The sequence below is a fragment of the Acartia tonsa genome, chromosome 15 (genome assembly GCF_053477335.1).
Source record: "Acartia tonsa isolate MP-2025a chromosome 15, ASM5347733v1, whole genome shotgun sequence".
Taxonomy (NCBI): Eukaryota; Metazoa; Arthropoda; class Copepoda; order Calanoida; family Acartiidae; genus Acartia; species Acartia tonsa.
The window spans coordinates 25929070-25935599 of record NC_137274.1 but is presented as its reverse complement, the minus strand read 5'-3'; the positions used below and the strand labels follow the sequence as shown (position 1 = coordinate 25935599).

Below are 6530 nucleotides of genomic sequence, written 5' to 3'. Positions count from 1 at the left end.
GGCAGGATATCTGGTAATTTGCTGGATTATAAGAAATAAGCCGGATATCTGATATCCGGCCAAAAAGTATTCTGCCCAACCAAAATTGACAGAATAAAAAATTCTGATAAATTTTGGTTACATCTTTTATTTAGACATTGAAGAAGAGGAAAACGGTAGCAGATATAATAATATGGATCCAGGTAAGCAATTTTATACAACCCAAGCTATAAATAGAAATGTCTATAAGAAATGTTAATTTAAAAAGTGAAGCTTTTTTATACAATTAGGGTCATCCCATCAGTCCGTCAAACCATCCAGAATGGAAAGCTTTTTTTTGTTAATTAAGGCAATGTCCCCTCCCTATAACATTATTTCCAATCGACATAGAATCAAATGTCAAATGAATTGGCAATTATGAATTTTATTCAAATGTACATGCGTTCTTTTTAAAAGCGAACCTTTTCTATAATTAGAGTCAGTATGTCAGTCCATCCATCCATCCAGAACCGAATTTTTTTTTGTTGGTTAATTAAGGTATGTTAAAATTTATCTCAAACTTTGCATGGTGATTCCTGTAGTAGTTTGGTATGATTCTAAAAGCATAGCAACTCTATAAACATTATCAGAATGTCAGTACGTCCATTTAAAACATATTGATTTGTTAGCAACAGCTGAAAACACAAATGGGTTTTGTGATTTTTTTTTCAAATTAATTTCGTTGTTGGTATTAGCTGAGATTAATCTATGTTAAGCTGAAAAAAATCAAGTGTACAGTGTACATTTTCATACATATATTTTCTTAAAAAGGTTTCTTCTATTTAATTACAAATTTTAAAAAATTGTTTAGAAATAAGAAAAGCTGTATGTAATGGAAATGTTTCTACTGACCTTGTTAACAATTTTCTGGAGCCTAGAGCAAAAATACAAGAGAACAGTTTGTCTGGTAAATTTATTCATTATTTCTCAATTTTTTAAAAACAAACTTGACAATTAACAATTAACGATTGGGGGGCAGGGGGGATGTTATGGATAATTGCTGGACCATCAAGGGGTATGCAATTAAAGGGTTTCAATAATCAAATGAAGCCTGAATCATTTATCCATTTTTCTACTAAAAGCTTTTCACTGTAGATCTTAATTATAAAAATTATATAGATTAATGCTAACCCCTAGAAGTTAGGACATCTTCTAGAACCTTTTAGTGGGAGGGGGAGGAGATGCATTGAATACCCTCCTCCTGTTATCCTAGCTCCTATTAGAGCTAGGGGATAGTAATTGTTCATGTTCTCTGTTTGCCCTTATATGTCAGTCAAGGTCATATTTTGCTTCCTTCACCCTTTTTAATCACCAAATAAAAATAGTCAGTAAGTTATACCCCAAATCTTTTACGCACAAAAATGGGATAGAAAAAACATCTAAGGGGTTCATTTGCCCCCTCTTCCTGACCATATGAGTTAGCTAAATTTCAAACATAATATAAAAAAGCCATAATCAATTACTGGGCGTTTTCTTCTTAGGAAAATTTTTTTCAATTTTGAAAATTTGAGGTAGGCAAGGGGGCCGAGCACTGCGGATAGGCAGGTAAGGGGGCCGAGTGCTGCAGATAGGCAGGTAAGGGGGCCGAGTGCTGCGGCTAGGCAAGAAAGGGGGCAGAGCGCTGTGGCTAGGCAGGCTAGGGGGCCGAGCGCTGTGGCTAGGCAGACTATGGAGCTGAGCGCTGCGGCCAGAGTTGTTCGTTATTGGGGAGGGGGGGATGGTACCCAAATTTTCAAAATTGAAAAAAAATTTTTTGAGGATAATACCAATTACTGTGTTCATTTTCTTTTGTTTTGTTTAAAATCATCGGGTACAGTACCTCTCAAAAGCTTCTGCGAAAATACAAATAAATGCCCATTAAGAGGCATTGTCACAAAAAAGACTATTCATCTATTGCCATTTTCATATTCCATAATTATTATCTTTAGTTTTTGAAGATGTGAACCTGACAAGTATAATTTGTGAAATTGAAGTAAATAATACAAAGGAATTAATCAAGCTCTTCTTACAGTATGGAGCAGATGTTAATGCTACAGATCCCAGAGGTTTTACATACTTTCTTATTTAAAGTAACAGGATATATGTCTGTCTGTATGTCTATGTGTTATACCAGAGGATCTTGCTAACTAATGAACTAATATGGTTCTCCTCTACAGTTAAGTTTTGCACAGGTTTAGAAACGTTTATAACTATTTTTTTGGAAGGTTACCACTACCCTGCCAAGAGAAATAACCCATGGAAAAAAATACTACTCTCTCAAATTTTTTTTGGTTTTCAAATTTGCTCACCACTTTAGGGAAGCTTTACTTATGTTTCACCAAGATGGTTTTAGGCTATTTTTTTATCAAATTAAATTGGATGTTTTTTACTCTAAACCTTTGAATGTAGTCATCTAAATGCTAGGGGTGCAACCTCTATTATTAAATACAGGAATGCTAGAAAATTAATTGTTACAATCCTCTGTTCTTATTGTCTTCTTTGTGTGCACTAAGATCTGGTGAATGGCTGGAACCTATTGTCTGGAAGATTGTGAAATCATCTAAAAAAAAGGGAAAGTTCCTTTAAGGTGCGATTCGTTGTATTTTTGAAATGGCTTTTTATTTTTCATTTTAGGTTAGGTTAGGTTTTATTGGGTTAGGCAATTATCCCCACAGGGTTAGAGCTCAGAAATAGGAGAAAAGCAACTGTGAAAAGTACAAAGAATTGCCCCTTAAGGTGCGTTGCCACAAAAGGGACTATACCCAAAAAAAGAAATCTGCCATATTTCTCACTTGGCCCTATATAAAGAATAGTTTTTCTTCAAAAAAGAATGATCGATAGCAATCTTAAATGTGAAACTTATAATATATAGTTTTATCAATAATATAATAGTTATTCATTGCATCCTGTTATAGACAGCTTTTTCGCAAATATAAAATGAAGGACTGGGCTAACAAAAATGAAAATAAGTTTAAGATTTTTTTTATAATCATGGAAAATAGTCTGTAATGCTACACATAATCTTTCAATATGGATGAGAACTGATTATAATCCAGCAAATATCAACCACTTTCAAAGTCGTACCATAAATATATTTTGAATTCCTTAAAATGTTATAGAATAGTTATTTCTCGCATCTTATTTAAACAGTTTTCCGTGGATATAAAATGTACAATTATAAGATTAAAACCCATTTTTTAGCCACAAGATACTGCAGGCATGGGGTAAAAAACTGCTTTTAATCTTATGATTGTAAACTTTTATATTCATAGCAAACTGGATATAATACAATGCTAGACATAGTTTTTTTGTATGGACAAGAACCAGTTCTAATCCACCGGATACCAATTGGTTTGAGTGAATATGCGAAATTATGTTACACATTCAAATATTTAGGAAAAACAAGTCTCCACTGGGCAAGTCAGAGTGGTCATACTTCTGTAGTACAGCTTCTTCTTGATAGATTATCTCTTATTGATAAGAAAGATAATCTTGGTATGTTTATTTTATCTACCTATCCTTTATTTAACTGTCCATACATACCTTTAAATTTTATCAATTTTTATAGTTTCTTCCTATTCTTTAATCTATTTATCTATCCAACTAGTTTATATTTACTAGTGTTGTGCCGGATACTTTTTTTGCCAGATACCAGATATCTGGCTTATTTCTAATGCCGGATATTGGCTACACCTGATACCTGGCATTGCAAATCAGCCAGATAGACATCAAACAGATAAATAGATAGATAGAATAATTTTTGTATTATGTACCAGGATCTATTCCAAATATTTGTGGCACCTTGATCAGCACCATGGCCACTTTTGTTGGAATTTTTTCTCCTGTTCAAAAATTGTCTAATTTAAAAAGAAGTTTGAGGGTATGTATTTTTAAGGTTAAGAAAATTAAGTGATATACCTTATTGGGGTGGGATTCTTATTCAATTTCTTGTGATCATCTATTAAAGCCATATTATCATCCCCTTCTAATAACATATAATGTTCTAATGCGCATAGATATATATTGTTAAGCAACATTTAAACAGATAACCAACCCTTTGATTGCACAACCCATTGTCTGGAGCTCCAGATCATGGTAATTAGTTGCGCCTGTTTATTGGTGTCAGTGCCAGACATTTCAGCAGTGGGTACCATTTTTAACATCTCTAGTGTGACTCAGGGTTGGCAAAACTCCTAAAAGTAAGCAGGTATGCCAATTCTACAGGATAATATCTATGTATAATGAATACAAAGTTAAACAATGTAGATCTGTATGTCTGTTTGTCTGAAGCTTAAGATCTTGGTAACTACTTAAACAACCGGATTTTACTCCTCAGAGTGAGGGGGGAGGGGGAGACCATCAACCTATAGGCTAAAGTAAACATGTATACTCATTTTATATATAATATAACTCTCCCATATATCTACTATGTATTTCTTATATTTATATCTAGGACGGACCAGTCTTATATATGCAGCATGGAATGGACACACAGATACAGTAATAATACTTCTAGAACATGGAGCTAATGTCAAGCATACAGAAAAATCATTTGGTTAGTTATGATATTCTTAAACTTAATTAAAATCTTAATTTTTTCATATTAAAAAAAATCTATCTACATCCCAATTTATTTATGAAATATCTATCTATCCAGAATTTTTGCTTGTTCTCTTTACATTTCCACGCCAGAATAGAGAAAGAAAGTTTTTACGTCAATTAATAATGATTATTTTTATAGCTAAAGTTTGAGAAAGTAACTTTTAATCTTTCTAGTGTGAAATGATATATTTTTTGTTTCAAATCCATTTTTTGTGCTTTTCACACTTGTTATAAAAGGAATTTTAGAAAAAGGTATATTGCATAAACTCACTTATCCAAATTTAAAACAACAAAGAATTATAGTTAAAAGTTTCATTTAACATTTACATTGACGTACTGACTAATATTTTTTTCTGATTTATATATTAAAATTAAAACAGAAAATTATTATAGAAAATGTTTTTCGAGTTTTTGATTTAAGAATCTACGCTGTTAATTCAAGCAGAATCATTTTTTTTGGTTGATAAGGACATGGTCATATTTTCTTTTAACAGGGGAATTCTGCAGCTAATACCAATAATGTAAGTAATTCTGAAAAAAAATCACGAATCCTATAGATGTTTTTCAGCTGTTGTTGGGGGGCATTTCGTTATCTTAAAAAAAAAGCAATTTATCTTAATCTAAAATTGTCTCTAAAATTGCTCTTTTATTTACTTAATTATGAGTTCTTTAGTCTTGTGTCAATCAAAAGAGATTAGAAAATTTGAGGGGAGGAGCGATGAACATACATGAGTTTTTTTTAATACTTTTATATTTGAATAATTATTGAAGCAAAAATAAAATTGGTTATTTGTTCTTTAAACAAGGATGACAACATCCATAAGTAGCGAAGCACAAAATTTCGTGGATGGGAATGACCGTCAAGGTTGTTTTCTTCAAACAACGGGAAATTTAATTTTGATATCTAAAACAGAAAAAATTTTGAAAATCGGATCATAAACACCAAAGATATGGGGAAAAATTAAAAATTTAAAAATAGCCAAAACCCTGCAAAAAGGCAGTCTGACCATTATTGTTGTTTTCTTTAAACGACGGGAAATTTGATTTTGATATCTATAACTGAAAAAAATTTGAAAATCGGTTCATAAACACCAAAGATATTGTGGAAAATATAAAAAATGTAAAAATAGCTAAAAACCTGCAAAAAGGCAGTCTGACCGTTATTGTTGTTTTCTCCAAACGACGGAAAATTTAATTTTGATATCTTTAACTGAAAAAATTTTGAAAATAGGACCATAAACACCAAAGATATGGGGGAAAATGTGGAAAATTTTAAAATAGCCTAAAACCTGCTAAAAAGCCGTCCGACCGCCAGTGATGTTTTATAGTTAATTGTGCTCCTTAATGATGGGAATGCTGTCAAAAACTTTCAGAATTCTATCTTTTATAGGAGCTGAGTAAATCCAATTTCCCCCATAGCGTTACGGACTGACTGACGGACTGATGGACTGACTGACGGACGGACAAAGTGAATTATAGAGTAGCTTCGCTACTAAAAAGCATTATTAAATTAATTTTAAATGTAATTATTAGAATATTTCGTGAAGCATGCTATATTGTTGTTTCCAAGTAAAACGAAGATCTTAATTGAATGGTATAGCCCTAAATTCAACAAGAATAAAGCAACACAGTAAATTTTTAATTCTTTAAGCTCTAAAAAAAACTGTTGTTTTAAGAGATATTAAAATCACCTTTTATAAAATATATGCTTATTCTTATAGAGAATATAAATATATATAATTAATTTTCTCGTATTCATTCGAATCCGGTGGATAGGAACCGGTTCTCATCCATACGAAAAAACTATGTCTAGCATCGTATTATATCCAGCTTTCTACGAATATAGAAATGTACAGTCATAAGATTAAAACCAGTTTTTTCAGCCGGTGCCTTCGGCACCTCGGGGCTAAAAAAACTAGTTTTAATCTCAT

General features: G+C 32.0%; 1 protein-coding gene and 1 long non-coding RNA gene across 3 annotated transcripts in view; both read left to right on the top strand.

Moving 5' to 3' along the window:
• The window catches only part of LOC145306724 (uncharacterized), a 99567-nt gene that overhangs the window by 55954 nt on the left and 37083 nt on the right, over positions 1-6530 (top strand). The window lies entirely within an intron of this gene.
• Positions 825-2064, top strand: LOC145306727 (uncharacterized). The gene is made up of 2 exons (XR_013875155.1): positions 825-925; positions 1947-2064. It is a non-coding gene; the product is annotated as an uncharacterized LOC145306727 (long non-coding RNA).